The sequence below is a fragment of the Triturus cristatus genome, chromosome 7 (assembly GCF_964204655.1).
Source record: "Triturus cristatus chromosome 7, aTriCri1.1, whole genome shotgun sequence".
NCBI lineage: Eukaryota > Metazoa > Chordata > Amphibia > Caudata > Salamandridae > Triturus > Triturus cristatus.
Window position 1 is genome coordinate 312,060,875 of NC_140590.1, and position 17,080 is coordinate 312,077,954.

Below are 17,080 nucleotides of genomic sequence, written 5' to 3' on the forward strand. Positions count from 1 at the left end.
TAGTGAGCAAAAGAATGATTGATTAAACCCAGATGTCTTGACTGGGCGTGAGTGGTTGAAAGGTTTCAGCACTCCATCCATCATCTTGTTGTGTTTTCTGTGGAAACTCCACCATTTAATTCTCTTCCAGATTTAACACTTCCCACAGAATTTACATGATGTCCCACTATGTTGTTAAGTGAATGTAATACGTCATGTGCACAGGTGCAATGTGCCACTGCTGGCATCTTGGGGTCAATGTTGGTGTGAAAACCTTTTAAAAGCTTTTTATTTCCTTGATGACGTTTGTCAATAGAGTGCTGTTTAGCGTTGTAACGCGGTTGAAGGTTGAGAAGGCTAAAAGTAAAAAAGATTTCACTATGGTCAGTACAAGGGAGAGTGTGTTCTGAACTGATGACCAATGAGTTGTTTTAAAAGTTTAGGATGGGAGTGCACCCACAGCTGTGGGTAGGGTTTTTAAAGATTTGATGTAGTCCTAGGGGTTTGGGTCTTCTAGTAGAGGATGAAGCGATGGGGATAGAAGAAGGAGTTTTGTGGATTCCATTTTGACTGATGAGGCAAATAAACGGAGGATGGCAGAAATTTGTGTTGGTTAGTTTGTGTTCTGTTGCAGAGAGGTACGTGCGTCGTTTCATGTGGATAGAAAGACAGTAAGAAGGGTGATGCACGCGATTCAGAAGCAGCCTTTTATAGGCACCAGCCATGAAGACAGATGTCCGATGTATACAAGGATGTTTGAACTTGTGAAATGTTACCAGGATATATATATATGTGTAAAGCAGTTTCACAGAAGCAAATATCAACATAGTGGAAGCTGGCTTTTGACGAGAGAATAGCAGCTGCGGGCCTGCTGGCCAGCAAAGAGATGGACCGAAGATCCGTGACTTTACTGTGAGCAAAATCCTGCTGCTCAAGCCTGCAGATGTGACGAGGCATTGGCAGGGTTGGGCACATGCACTTGCTCGCGAAATAGCTGTTATCTATTATTGTGGCGTTTTATAGGTGTTGTGCCTACGGTAAGACGTCAGAGGCTTTATTCTGCCTTATCTACATGTGCGGAACAAGTACTCCTGGGTAGACAGCTTTATCTGCTTGGCGCTCAGTTTCCTAACTCTGGCTCAAACACAGAGTCATAAGAGCTCTAGCTAACACCTTTCAGTACTATACAATAGTTGAACATGTTTGTCCTGTACCTATCTAACACTTTTTGTTTAACCATTGGAAATGTGCCAGTTGCTTTAATCTTGCCTAAGTTGGGAAATCCTGAAACGACTGATACTGTTGTCTGGTGGGTTGTGGTTGACAGTGGTGGGAGGGCTGGTGTGTGACGATGGATGGCGGTGTGGTCTGACCATCTCAGTGGCAGTGGGAAGTGGCATTTTAGGAGCTGTATGGCGACAGCGGCCATGTTGACAAATTGCTCCTTTTATATATAGACTTGTTCTCCGGCATAATATTGTATGCTCTTGCTGCTGAGCAACATAAAGCTTGTTTTTATGGTCTTGGCAGAGGAGTTCCAGAAATTCTAAAGCATACAGGCGTCACACGTTACAGTCTGTAACTCCATTATTGGAGATGGTCTCATACCCCATCTATGAAGAACTGACTTTGTTCTCGTTCCTACTACAGAAATGCATCATCAATTTCCAGCTGTACCGCATGTCTATCTGCAATATTTCTTCCTTTGGTTTATCCCACCAAATCACTGTTATTTTTGTTGGTAGCCTCATAAGATAAATCAAGGATTGCATAGACAAGAAACCCGAAGTGCCATCTCCCACACTTGAGCAGGTTTGATCAGAGCCGACTGGTCACTCTGCCGCTCTAGCATATACCCGGTGGGCTGCAGACTAGGAAGTTTCTTTCAGAAATGGATGGCCTACCATGGCCCAACCATGAAATTCCCATAGGCCACATTTTAGCCCGGCTTCCTGTAGTGTGGGCCTGGCTTGGTTTCCAGTACATTCCTGGGTTTGATGAGTACCGGTGGCAGTGTGGAAAGCTTGCTGTGGTGTACTCTGTAAGAAGCTGGCACTGATAGACCATGTGAACATCTGTCACTGGTGCACGGTGTGAAAATCTAGTAGTCTGGGCAGTGTGAGAATCTTGTTCTAATGCACAGTGTGAAAAACTGGCACCAATGAAAATAGTGAGGGACAGGCACTTCTGGTCCTATGAGAAGCTGCCATGCTGCCCAATGGCAGCATGAGATCCACCAACCAGTTTCTTCTTCAACCACAATGTATTCGAACTTCAAAATACGGTGGTCGATCTTTGTCACACCTTGCCCCACTCCCCTACAGCCAGCTCCCCTTTCATATTAGGGATTGCACCGAGTTTTCCATCTTCAAAAGACATGTGAAGACCTGGCTCTATTAGCAGCACAGAGTTTTTTTGTGCTGCTATCTAAGTGCTGTGATGCTCTTTAGAGGATGAGTCGTGCGCTATACTACATTTCATAACATAACATAACATAACAATGATGGGCCCTCACACTGGTGGGCGGGAGCTCTCTGGCAGTGTGGGAACTCTCTCTGCTGGAGAGTACGAGGAAATCACAATGATGAGATTTGGGAAGAACTCGCGTGTGCAAGTATTAATAAACTCCAGAAACAGATATGTCAGATATGTCAAGCACATGAAAAGACACACATCAAGAATTTGAGACAGGGGGGCGTGGCTTGAGCGCTGAAGCGAAATGGCGGACCCGGTGTAGGTTCCGCAGCGACGCGGGAACTTGTGCAGAGCCTCATACGGATGTTGTCCCTGTCGTTGGAAGGCGGGCATGGCTGAATGACGATGCGGTGAGTTCGAATACCGCTTTCAAATCGTCGTTATACAGTAAACGAGCCCATACGCTGCGGCGGTGATTTTCACCTCAGTGACTTGCGGGCGCCCGCCATTTTGTATCGTGGCGCCCGCGTTTTCTTTCCTCAGAACGCTGCGTATTGCCAATCTTTGCCTACTGCCTCCTTAACACTAAAATGGGTGCACCATACGATATTAGTGCTCAACCCAGTTTCTTTATGGTGTGTCACTTTATTTAATGTGCCAATGCCAACTGCTGCCAGTGGTCTGTTTGAGGCAAAGGGCCATCCCAATGCACTTTTCTACATAAATGAATGGTATGGCAGCCCATATTAGAAAATACCTAATGGCAGAGACTTAACCGCTAACGTCACTCAGCGCCTCTCACATTATTTGTCATGACAAAGTCTTTCTTCTGCCAGTGCATCGCTTTTTGGCCGGACTTCTTCTATACTGCGGCTTCTCCACTTGGAATGGCATTTTTTGCATCAATATATGCCAGCTGAGATGTTTTTTGCTATGTTCCTTATGGAGGATTTGATGTCATTATTGTTTCAAGTTTATTTTTAGTCTACTTTGTGAATCTTGGTGAGTTCTATACAATATCTGTATTTTATTAATATACGGAATATTCTCACTATATTTTTGCGATAACTGTTATCCATCGTGGAGTATTTTAAGTCACAATGGCTAGTGATTCCCATGCTGTTCGTTCTTCCTCCTCCGTTACCAAGCCAAAAAGACATAAAAATGATCCTCCGTCTCCTATTCTCTCCTCACAAAACCCGGTCCTGGACTCTATACTAGACGAGGTACGTGGCCTTCAACCCTTTATGTCCACGACTAACGAAAAGTTAAAGCAGATTGAGGAGAGATGGATTGTCATGGAGGGAAAAGTCTTGGAGCTTGAACAGCGTGTAAGCGACTTACAAGACATCACTTCTAAGATTCCCACACTGGAACAAGAAATCCATAAGTTAAAAATCCACGCAGAGGATCTTGAAAATCGCAATCGTAGAAATAATCTGCGCCTTTATGGTCTTCCGGAGAATGTTGAAGGTTCCGACATGGTTACTTTTCTGCAGAAATTCCTTCCAGAACTGTTAGATCTTCAACCATCATCGAGCCTCCTCAATATACAAAGAGCTCACCGATTGGGACGTCTTCTTCCTCATGCCAACAAGCCACGTGGAATCATAATGCTTTTTTTGGAATTCACCGAGCTTATGCAAGTTTTGAAGGCTGTAAGACTTAAACGCCGTCTTATCTGGTCAGGCCATAATATCTTCATATCTCAGGATATTTCCAATGCAACAAATGCCCGTCGCAAGGAATTTCTTGCTTTACGGCCTCAGATGAGACAACTTAACATTCAATATGGAATTCTCCATCCTTGCCTTTGTAAAATTACACATGATGGTCGGTCACGTTCCTTTGATGATCCGGATAAACTTAAACTTTTTCTACATAGTCTCTCACCTCAGGGCATGGATACAAATGTTTGACATTTTCTTATATTTTAGGATTGTTAATTAGATTATAAATTGATTTGCCTGTTTGATATCCTCTGATTATCGGTTCTTATTGTATTCAAGAGGTTCTCATTCATCTTGTGTAGTTATTACTGTGGTCCGTGTCCTTCGGCGTCACTATGCTCCTCTTTTCTCGGTTTTCCTTCTACTTTACAGATCTGGATGCTAATCCTTGATCTGTTTGCTTGCTTCTTTCTTCTGTTTCTTTCCTTTCTTCTCTTTCTCTTTCTTTTCCCTCTTTTCTGTTTCTTTTTATGTTTAGTCCTACTTTTTGGATTATGTTTCTCCTCTAATTTTTCTCTTTTGCTTCTTTTTCTTTTTGTCTATCTCTTCTTTTCATCTACTCATTCTTACTCAGCTTTAATCCGTTTTTTCTGTACCTGTCTCATTTTTAATACTAAGTCTTTCTTTTCACATATTGAACACTGTCTTTCCTTCTTTTGTCTTGTTGATTTTGCAGTTTTGTGTTCCTGTTCCCTCATATTTACCTGCTCCCAGTGTTATGGTTAATGTGACTTCGTGGAATGTTCGTGGTCTTGGTCATCCAGTCAAGCGTCAAAAGGTATTGTCTCATCTTGCTAAACTTAATACCCAAGTTGCTTTTTTACAGGAAACCCATTGTAATAACAAAGAATCCCTTAAACTTAAACGCCACTGAGTTAATCAAATTGTTTTTTATCCTGCTATTGATCGCCATGGTGGTGTCGCTATATTGTTTCATAAATCCATTAATGCACAGATTATATCGTCAGAGTGTGACCCTGATGGTCGGTGGGTATTGGCAGAGGTTATTATAAATAAAAGACAAATCACTTTTTTCAATATTTATGGTCCTGTTAAACCAGATTCTGAATTCTGGCACTCTATAAGGCTGAAACTATTGTCAAGTGCTAATTCTAATATTGTGGTTGGGGGTGATTTTAACAATTGGTTAGATCCGTTTACTGATAGGCAATCCAACTGTAAGTTCAAACCTGACAAGTCCCACAAATCATTTCAAGCAGCCATTTCCTCTCGCCCATTATTTGATACGTGGAAAACATGTAACCCAGATACCTTAGAATTTACTTTCTTTTCACCCGTACATCATACCAGATCTCGTATTGATTATATTTTAGTTTTCAAATAACTACTACCATGTCTCCAATCTTCTGACATTGGATCCATATTTATATCTGATCATGCTCCTGTCTCCACCCTTATCGACCTATCATTCACCACATGTAAATAAGGTAGATGGCGTTTTAATAATTCCCTTCTATCGGACCGTTCCTTTATTCTAGAAGCGACTTCTTTTATTAAGGAATTCTTTACCTTTAAAAACTCCTTAGACACTTCCGTTCACAACAATTGGGACACCTTTAAAGCTTCCTTCAGAGCATTCACTATTGCATACTCCTCAAGGAAGAAAAAATGAGTGCATACTAAATATAAAGAAACCCTAACCCTTCTAAAAACGTTAGAACATAATTATTACTCTTCTAAATCTCCCTCATCACTACAAGGATTAATTAAGGCTAAATCCTCCCTGAATAAAATAGTCACTGCGGACGCTTGTAACATCCTCCTTAAGATTAAATCGAAAGATCATGGAGGTCAAAATAAAGCTGGGAAAATGCTAGCAAATTATCTAAAAATTAAATCAGAATGTAAAGTTATTGGCCCCATTCATTCGGAATCAAACAACACACTCCTTTCATCTGATTCCGATATTATCTCCACATTTCAATCATACTACAATCTCTTATATACAGAAACTACCATGCCATCTGAAGATGATTTTATTTCTTTTTTCCGAGATATCCCCAAGCCTAAAACTTCCCAGGATAATTTCGAACCCCTTGAAGAAGATATCTCTCTACAAGAATTAACCGATGCTCTTAAATCTTTGAAAAAAGTGAAGGCTCCTGGCCCTGATGGATTTTCAGTAGAACTATTTTCCACTTTCTCCTCAATTTTTGCTCCCAAATTGTTACAACTTTTTAATTCCTTTATATCCAATTCCCAAGCCTGTGGTTCTTTGTTGGAAGCCCTTATTATCGTAATCCCCAAACCAGATAAAGACCCCTTCTTTTGCAAAATTTTTCGTCCTATATCATTAATTAATTATGATTGTAAAATTTTTGCAAAAATTTTAGCTTCTCGTTTAGAAAAAATGATCCCTCTTCTCATTAAACCAGACCAAGTTGGCTTTGTTAAAGGTCGTTTGGCTTCTGATAACGCCAGAATGTTTTCCAATGTTCTTGCTCTTAGTAGAAATTACCCAGCCCCACTTGCTGCTTTATCCCTGGATGCAGAAAAAGCCTTCGACCATGTTAACTGGGCGTTCTTATTTCATGCATTACATTGGTTTGGTTTTGGTCCAAAGTTTATTTCATATGTTAAATTGTTATATACCAATCCAAAAGCAGGTATTTTTGTTAATGGTCTCTTCTCCCCTTATTTTTCCCTTCAAAGAGGTACTCGTCAGGGCTGCCCCCTGTCACCACTACTTTTCTTGTTATGCTTAGAACCTTTTCTGGAACGTATTAGAAATAACCCTCTCATTAATGGTTTTAATTTCAAGACCCAACAAATTAAATTATCTGCATATGCTGATGATTTTCTTATTTATATGTCTAATCCTGTGTCTTCCCTACCCTCCTTTTTGCAGGAAATTTCATCATTCGCTAAGATTTCTGGCTACAAATTAAACTTTTCTAAAACTGAGATCTTACCCTTAAATCCTTCATGCTATAGATATATGTTTGACTCATCTAATTTCACTTGGTGTCCCCAAAAAATTAAATATCTTGGCATATGGTTCTCCCCCAACATTCGTGACACATTGTCCCATAATTTTACTACCTTAAAACTTAAAATTGCTAATTTGTTAAACCTCTGGTCTCCTCTGTTCCTCTCCTGGTGGGGTAGACTTGATACAATTAAAATGACGATTGTCCCTCAGATTCTGTTCATACTATCTATGCTACCTTTTAAAATTCCTAAATATTATTTTTCTCAGATTAACTCATTATGCACTAAATTTCTCTGGAATAACAAACATGCACGTATTGTTTTGTCTAAACTGATTCGTCCTAAAAATGAGGGGGGGGGTAAGATTTCCTGATTTTGCTTTATATCATAATGCCTTTTTGATTCGTCAATTTTATGCTTTATCTAAAGATTATCAGGATTCACCTAAACCTTCATGGGTCAATGTTGAATGTTCATTGTTAAATGATTTTTCAATGCGAGATGTTGTTCACATGACTAATTGTACTTTTCTTTCCAAATACCCTATTTTGAAACATTCTCAATTTTTGTTACATACACTTTTCTTTACGAATTTGGATGATTATCAATCTTTTCTAGCGACATCACTTTGGTTTAATAAATACATTAAGTTTCGTCACAAATCATTTTACTACAAACAATGGAAAGAAAAGGGTCTTATTTATGTACACCAAATGTTTGTGAATAATGTAATTCTTTTTTTTCCATCAGTTGCAAGAATCTTTTCAATTACCTGATTCCTGTATTCAACAGTATAATACTTTAGCTTTAATACTTCAGGATTGTGTACAGAAATTTCTCTCTCTACCAACTCCTGCTTCATTTCTTCCTGATACTCCATTATATCAAATTTCTGCTGATACTGTTCCTAGTGCCTCCTTTATCTATAAATCTTTATCTACCCTTGTTGGTACACGGACTAAATCTAAGGTTGAACTAGAGTGGGAACATGACCTTTCTTTGACTTGTTCGATATCGCAATGGGATAAGTTTTGGCAGAAAATATTCAAGACTTCCAAAGCTGCTAATATTACACAGTCCCTGTACTTTATTTATAATAGAGTTGTCATTACTCCCCTTTTGTTAAATAAGTTTAACCACTCTGCTTCATCACTTTGTTGGTCTTGTCTTAATGCTGAAGGTTCTTTACTGCATTTATTGTTCTATTGTCCTAAGGTTTATGCATTCTGGACGGCTATATGGTCAAAGTGTACCCTGATTTTCTCTTCCAAATTCAACTTAGTATTCATAATGTATTTTTAGGCACTATGTCACCTGATTTGGCTCAAGTTAATCTCACATCTCCTTTATTTGATTTATTTCTTGCGGTGGCTTTTAAAGTCATATTAACCTGTTGGAAAGACAACTCTAAATTATCCTTTTTACATTGGTGGAATTATATATGTGATGAGCATAGAATTGCCTCTATTCCTCAGTCTTCTATCCAGCTTCAAATTAAATCTAATTTACTGTGGCTACCTTTTACGACTTATCTGTCATTATCATTGTAATCCCTTTCTATCCTTATCACTGAGTTCTTCTTCTCTTCCTTTCTTTCTTCTCTTTTCTTCACTCGTTTCCTTTTTTCTTTCTCTCGTTTTCTCTCTTTCTCTTTTTTTTCTTGTCTCTTTCCTTTATAAAAATGTACTCTACCCCTTTAAATATTATATTCATTTTAACATTCACACAGGTTCTTTGTATACCACTGTAATATCCTAGTTTTATATCTTTTTCCATAGGTATACTCTCTTTCTCCCTGTTTTTAATATATTATCATTTTAGGTATGTTATTATAAATGTTCATATACTCTGTAACCTTTTATGTATAATTATCCTATTATGCAGTTACTATTTTTTAGAACGTTTGTATGCTTATATTCTGAATATTATTGATTAGTTTATATTTGTAACCCTGTGTTTTCTTATATTCAATAAAAAATATTTAACTGAAAAAAAAGAATTTGAGACAGTTAAAAAAAGCAAACAACCGCCTCTGATAAGAGTTTATATGCTGGACACCTTTAATGAAGGACAGATAGAAAATGATATGCAAAGAAGGCCTGTTTAGTCACTGCCTTGACACACTGCAACAGATGCGAGAAGTTCATGTACTAGTGGGCTATGAAGGAAGTGTCTCTCTTATCCGCTTTTAATGTATGTAGTACTTCCAGCAGTGGAAGGGCATTCTAATTGGAGTCATGCAGTCTTCAGGATAACGTAAAATACTTTTTTTTCTTCCTGGGGAGTTCAGCAAATATCTGCGATTTACAGCCATAATATAATTGTGTTTGGAGCTCAAATGGAAGTTTGCACCCCGGAGTGGTCAGGCTCTTGTGAATTGTTCTTTCAGCACACAATCAGTGTTACTTCGGCACCCATTGTTCTGTTAATTTTTCAGCAAAGTAATTATATGTTCCTTTAAAAGATTTCAATTCAAATAATCTTTATTTCGGTCAAAAAGGCCTTAAAAGATGCATATAAAAACAATAATTAAAAACATCATTCCCAATGATATAAAATTATATAGAAAAGAAAAAACAAAGAAAAAAAAAATACACTGTCACTTTCTATGGAAAAAAATGCACAACAATAAAATTTAAAAAGATAAAAGCAGTATGTACTTTTTTTTTTTCTTTCTTCCTTCCCCTTCTTCTCCATTCTCTTTCCTTTTTTTTTTTTTTTAAATATCTATAGAGTACGAGACAGATTGAATGCAGCAGAAGGTGAAAGAAAATGCATTTGGGTCTCTATCTGTTGATGTATAACCTACGACTTTGCCACATGGCATTTAAGTAACGGGAAACAGAGAATACCACTGATTGGGAGGTGTCGCTTTTTAAAACCCTATATGCTTGTTCATACTGCCTGAGCCCCAGGTTTCTACATAATTGAATAAGCCATCTCTGTCTAATGTTCTTATAGGATGGACAAAAAAAGAAAATATGGGGCACAGATTCCACATTTGCACCACAGGCTGGATATTCTAACAATTTGTCGCCAGACCATTTGGATGTAAAAGACCTAAGAGGTAGCGTGCCATGCCTAAATTGTACATAGAGTTTCCTTGCTTGGGTGGGAACAATTTCATCCAAGAAGGGCTCAAATTTATAAACATCTTTGTACATAAGAAACTCTAAGGTTCGAGATCCCGGTACTCAGCTAAAAATAACTTCTTCGTGCCGATGGTTAAAATAAAGATTCTTCAGGTCAGCTCGGGACAGATTCATACATGTTATCTCTGGATTTCTCCAGAGGCCCGTAGACCCAACCTATTACTCTCTTCCCTTATATAGACCAACCATTGAAATTTATGTGATTGATGATACCTCATAAATTCCATTAGTTCCTTTCTAAAGTATCTCAATTCTGGGGTAGTCCATAATCTGCGCCAGTATAATAGTGGTCGAAGACCAATTACCTCATTTATAGCATTGATATCTAAATCCATTCTAAGTGGGATAAGAGGAGTGCTGGCTGGTAGGGACAATAAAGCTCTCAGAAAGCGGTTTTCCACCATAAGAATATCTTCAGTTCTGCAGTGGCCCCATAGCTCTGCACCATACAGGATGGCTCCTCGGGCTTGCGCTTTGTAGATTTCCAAACTGGGGCCACAGGTTTGGAAGTAGATTCCCGATGTAATTTTTGCACCCCCCCTGTTAACTGTGCCAGTCTAAGTTCGGCCTTGAGTATCTGTGGGCCCCACTCCATGTTGTCATTAAGGGTGATCCCAAGGTAGTCAAATACAGCGACCCTGTCTAAAACTATGCCATTCAAAGATGGGCTGGAACTAATAGTCTTTGGTGGATTACAGATCATATATTTTGTTTTTAAGATGTTAATTTCCAGCCCTCTTATCTTACAAAAGCTGGCAAAGCTATCCAGGGCACGCTCAATTCCCATCAGGGATTTGGACAAAAGGAGGGTATCGTCTGCAAACATTAGGGCCACTACTTGCTCGCCACATAACTTGGGCGCATCGATGTTTTTAGTAGTCCTAAGGTGAGCAATTAGGGCATTAACAAAAAGACAGAATAGTGTGGGCGCCAAGACACATCCCTGTCTTACACCCCTATTGACCACAAACCTGGGAGTTAGTACACCATTTTTTCCGCTTCTAACCTGTGCATAATTGTCAGTATGGAGTCTCCTCAAGATATTTAGAAGATAAGATGGTATCCCCATATCTGCCAAAATATCCCACATGATGTCCCTGGGTACCAAGTCAAAAGCGGTTTTAAGGTCGACAAAGATAAGGTAGAGGCTGCCACCCTCCACCTTAACAGTCTTCCAATACAGGATTTGCAATCTAAGGAGTTGGTCAACAGTTGATGTTTTTTCCCGGAACCCAGCTTGATAAGGGCTGAGTATCTCCGATTCCTCCATCCAAGTCTGAATACGATCTAATATTATTCGGGCAAACAGTTTTTGACTCACATCGATCAGACTGATCGGGCGGTAGTTTGCTGGAATTAATGGGCATCCCTTTTTAAATATAGGGACGATTTCTGCTCCCAACCAACTTTCTGGTATGGGCGAGCCCTGCAGTATGGCATTGAACAGAATACAGAGATACGCAGCCCATATCTCTATCTGGTCCTTGTAAAGGTCTCCCGGGATTTTATCTATGCCAGGGGCTTTTCCTGTCGGGAGTCTTCTTATTGCTCCTTCCACCTCTAGCAATGTAATTCTTATGTCCATTTCTACATTATAGATGGTTGCTATCGGGATATCTACTGATCTATGCTTTCAATAAATACCGCTAATCTGAACTACTAACAAATCTTTAGGTTTTCCATTTTCCTTAGAGTACAGCGCCCCAAAGTGCTCTATCCATCTTTCTGGTGCAATATTCGGCTCTGTGGCAGTAAATCCCTTACTGCTGCCAGTTCTTACAATTGCCCAAAATTCCCAGAGATTTCTACTCCCCAGCGCATTTTTTATGTTCTCCCATCTGTTACTTTCCCATTGTTGCTTTGCCGCGGCAGTTACCAGCTTATATTCCTGTCTCCTTAATTTAATTAGAGATCTTGACGGAGATTTAATTGCCTCAATTAATAAGGACTTTGCTGCTTTGCAGTTATTATCAAACCATGAATGAATAATTGGATTTGGCCTACATCCAGACATTGCTGGATTAAGTAGATCACCCAGGGCACCAACCAGTTTCTGATGTATTGTAGTTATTTCAGACCCCCCCCCTCCCCCCTTGACCAGTTTCATTAAAATCATTAATTTCCAAGAAAAACTTAGTAATAATTGAGTACAAAGCACTCATTTTATCCTGCGATTTTTTTACCACGGGCCATTTCAGTCTTCTGCTATTATTTGTAAGATTCAATTCGCTAGTCTGTCTTAGTATGCCCCCCACTGAGATGCCAGTATCTGGCAATCTCAGATTTAGTACCAGGGCGTTATGATCACTGTCACAACGAGATAGAACTTCAAAATCAATTACCATTGGCCATGATTTGGTCTCTACCATGATGTAATCTATTAGTGATGATTGACCAGGACGTTTGAACGTGGCCCTTCCCCTGGTGTCAGAGTGGGTCCGACCATTGCAGGCTCTCAGAGAATGGGCCATTGTTATCGAGTTCAACTGAACTACTAACGGTGTCCAAGCTTTGACTGGAGGAATTTGAAGCTCGGGTATAGCCCATTGTTCATCTTCTTCTAAGTTAATGTGGTTGCCTATAATGGACAATGGTTCATATTGACAATTAAAATCACCAGCAATGATCAGTTAGGAATTTCTAGATACTGTAGGAATAAAAGTATCCAAAAATGTCAGAGTCTGGGATTCTTTACCAAGACTGACCGGACGTGAATAAACATTAATAAGGGTCAACCTAAAATTAGTCGGAAACTTAAGCGTAATACATTGTATGTCTACAGTTGGGGTGGCTAGTTGTGTAACCACACACCCCAAGTTTGTCACAACCAATATGGAAAGACACCCCTTTTCCCCATCAATGCTAAATGGTTAAAAGAGGCAAAGCCCAACCTTACTGTTTCTTCCCTCGCCCAAGTCTCCTGAAATATACATACATCAAATTTGTCTATAAAAGCTCTCCAATCGGGGCAATCAGTTTTTTTTGGCAGACCCGCCACATTCCAAGACAAGATCTTAATTTTATCTAAATTAATTGATTCACCCCTTGGCAGATGTATGAAAGTTGGGTCCGTGTCGGTCACATTAATCCTTTGTAAAATATTGATTTTAATTAACCCCTCCTGGGTGGGACTACCCTGATGTTGTTTTTCTACATGCTCCTCCATATGGGCTACCGTTTGACTCTGGTGCTGTGTTACCTCCGGAAGCTCGTCCAAATTTCCCATTCCTGATTTTGAATCATTATGGAGTACAATACGTCCCAGTCAATCGATCTCCTCGAGGGGGGTAAACCTATTTGATACCGGTATATTATATAGTGGGAGAGCACTTGGTGTCATCCTGTAAAAGTCCCCACGCCGGCTACCACAATCCCAATAAGAGTCATCTTCAGAAATGTTCCGGGGAAGAGGATAAAAATAATCTAATGGCAAGGTTTTGATGGTAGTCTGGGGGTCCATAGGGTGCATCAGATAACTTAGCAATCTGTGAACAACTTCTGGATATTTGAAGTTGATTATCACACAATCTCCTTATATAGTTCTTTTAGTTTGGCCCACCCATGCCACCCGGCGGACCATTAGAATCTCGTTGGTCCTAGTATATGGAAATTGTTTATGCCTAACCAGCCATGACAGTGTCTTATTTCTAAGATCTAATTGTGACTCATACTGGTTGTATTTAAGTTCGGGTATTCCAGCAAGAATGACCACATATGGGACTGCCGCTGGGGGTAAGTTAATTATTGGAAGTAAAAATTTCTGTTTTTCTTTCTGACGGGTGACCACATCTCTATTTTCCTCCATTGCTTTATTACTCCTCACCTCCATGTCAATTGGTTTTACTCCTTTACTTAAGGTTTGACTTGGGTCAGCATTTCTCGGGCTCATTTGTGGGTCAATGGTGTTATCTCTCATGTTGCTTATAGCAACTACCTCTTTAGGTATTGATGGGGCCAATGCCATATGGGGCTTTGGACTTGTGTATGCTTGTTGGATTTCTTTAGGAATCTGATGGACTTCAGCCCTAGTTTGCTGCCTTTGTGTTGAATTACTATTGACACTCGGTTGCTTCGGCAACTGGATTTTACTCACACTAGTCATTAAATTTTGGACATGATCATATAGTGGAGCAATTTCTTCCTTTATAATAATCCTACATTGCATAAGGAGGTCTTCTAATAGTGTTTGGGCCCAAGGGGGATATGTTTGGTGTCCCATCGTTCTATTATTGCTATCGAGATCACTCTCTAAGCCTGTATCAATTAAAGATTTTTTCATACTGCCCTTTCCTCCTTTTTTCCCCTTAGTCTTAACCTGTCTTTTTTTATTTTTGCAGCTTATCTTAGATATTTTAGGATTGACTTCTTCAACTGAATCTATTTGTAGTTCGATATTTTGTAAAGGAAAACATTTGGTTACAGAAGGTTCAGTACAATTAACTACAATAGGTGAAATGGGTGTTACCAAAGTTGAAAAGTCCGGTGTAATTCATAAGCGTCTTTCTGTAAGTTCGATCTCCGAATTCACTGCCCCAATAGCTTTTTGCAACATCAAATCAATTGCTGTGGGCATCATAACTGAAGTAGTGTCAAGGGTGGTATGAGAGGCTTTATCAGTACATGCACGCTTCCTTTTTATACGAGCAGGGATGCCACTAATAGACATTATAGCAGTTACCTTTCTTTCCAGAGATCAAAATATAAAGGGGAATGGCCCAGCCCAGCCACCTCCGGTCAGTGAAGGGCAAGGACGGGCCCGCCCTTGGCCCGGGCTTTGCCCGGGCGCCGCCCGCGCGCGTCCTGCGCTGCGGAGATTCTGTGGCAGTGTTGTTAATGCTGGACTCCTCCCCCTGCAGCTGTTGTCAATCGAGTAGCAGCGCTGTGTACCCTGGGACATGCAGTCCCACCAGGGTCTATGCAACTGTGCTCTGCAGCCAAAAGGTGAGACACAGCCTTTTCAAAGAGAGGTCGCTGACTCCAACACTCCGTCAGCACCGTGAAGACTAGGAAGAGGGGACTCAGACCCCCGTTTTCGCAGAGAAACACCTCCCTTAAAAGAACATTCAACAATAGGTTTTCACTCACCCCTGGTGTTATTCCGACCCCTTCAGATCTTTTGTTGGGAGGAGGAAGGTGCAGAGCAAGAAGAGAACAACCACACTTTTACTGTAGATTGTTTTGCAGAGGGCAAGAGATTTGTTCATGATCCTTGTGGACAGGAAGGAGCAGTGGGTCCCATTCATTGAGATACTGAGGCTGCAGAAGAGGGATGGGCGAGGGCGAGATAGTGAAGGAGGAGAGGCACGTCATATGGGTTATGAAACTCACCCCGAGATTTCATTGGGCTAAGCAACTCTGGGTGGGGATTAAATGAAGCAAGTGAGGTAAACAGAGGTATGGAAATAGATGACTTGGGTTCTAACAAAATTAGCATAAGCCAGTGCAAAGATATCTAGTAGTGAAAGGCAATACCCTATATATGTGCCTGATTCAGGAAACAATTTAAGGATGTAAGCGCACATTTAAGCCCTAACATGGCTAAATTGACACTTTTTAGGTACCCACAAAAGGATGACCAGCAGGCTTAAATGCACCTACTACTGCATAATGTTTACCGCAACTGTGCACAATTACACAGTCGTAAAGGCATGCAAGGGGAGGGTAGTAGGTGGATCGAGGCGTGTTTCGCCTCGAGAAATTATGAACATTCACACATTTGAGTACATGAATATTCACAAACTCCCCCCTTATCTCTCCCCACCCCGGATATGCCTGGAGATTTTCTTCACTAAAGGGCTGGAGTAAATCAGTTTACAAGATAGGAAGGAGAAGGGAATACCCGCAGACATCACAGAGTGTAGGCGAGGGTGTTAATCCAGGGGGAGGGGAGTGTTCTACGAGTTGGGAAGAAAAGAAAAAAGAAACGTGCAGCCATGCACGGGTGTGCCTTTACTGAATGCTTTGTTGTACTCTTGGAACAGTTCAGTATCGAGGGAATGGCAGTGTTGAAAACCGTGACTGGCGCACCTTTCCAGACACACTGTCCAGTAAAGGTCATGCATCTGCGTCCGCGTGCAGGAGTATCTTTAGAGGGGCGAATTTACCATTCCTTTCGTGAATTAAGTCCAGTCACTTTTACTGGTAAAGGATGAGTAAATGTAGAGAAGGAAAATGGCGAGCAGTTGGCAGTAGAATGAGGATGAGGAGAAAAAAGTTAAAATAGGAGGCGATACACACAAAGAGGCGTTAGGCAAGGATGAGCCCGAGTGGGCAGTCCGATGGAGAGCTGTGGGTGCAAAGAGCAGCAGGAGACAGACAGCCTTCCTTAGGTGGCAGAGCAAACTCAGATTGGAATATTAACTCTGATTTAGAGACTTCCAGTAAAAAAATGCAAAATATTTTACAGTAGCAATCTCACCATGCGCGTTATGCATTTTGTTCTTTTGCTATGTTACCAACTGCATTTTTCTGGCAATAACGATATTTTGTAATGTGGGGTATGGTAATATTGTGTCAAAGATGCTCTGTTACCGAAATCACACAATCGGTGCAACTACATTTCTAGAAATGTGTGTTCACTGCGAAAATGTGCAGTTATATTATCCTATCTCATGTGGATTTGTACAGCGCACTAATCCCCTGTGATAGTATCTAGGCTCTCAGCAAGGTGGTAGGTGATTCCCTGAAGGTTATTCGAAAAGACAGATTTTCAACTTCTTGCATGACTGGAGAAGTGATGGGGATGCGCTGATGTGCTCTGGGAGGTCGTTCCAGGCTTTGGGGAGATGAAGGAAAAAGTGCCACCCTCTGCTCTGCTGCTGTGTATGGGAGGTGCCTGTGCAACTGAGCAAC

General features: G+C 40.5%; 1 protein-coding gene across 3 annotated transcripts in view; it reads left to right on the plus strand.

Annotated features, from left to right (window-relative positions):
- The window catches only part of LOC146809541 (galactoside alpha-(1,2)-fucosyltransferase 2-like), a 481,546-nt gene that overhangs the window by 171,487 nt on the left and 292,979 nt on the right, over window positions 1–17,080 (plus strand). For all 3 annotated transcript variants that reach the window (XR_014966453.1, XM_085616372.1, XM_085616373.1), the window contains exon 2: window positions 4,801–4,902. The gene's annotated coding sequence lies outside the window, so the exon portion shown is untranslated. The remainder of the gene's footprint in view (window positions 1–4,800; window positions 4,903–17,080) is intronic.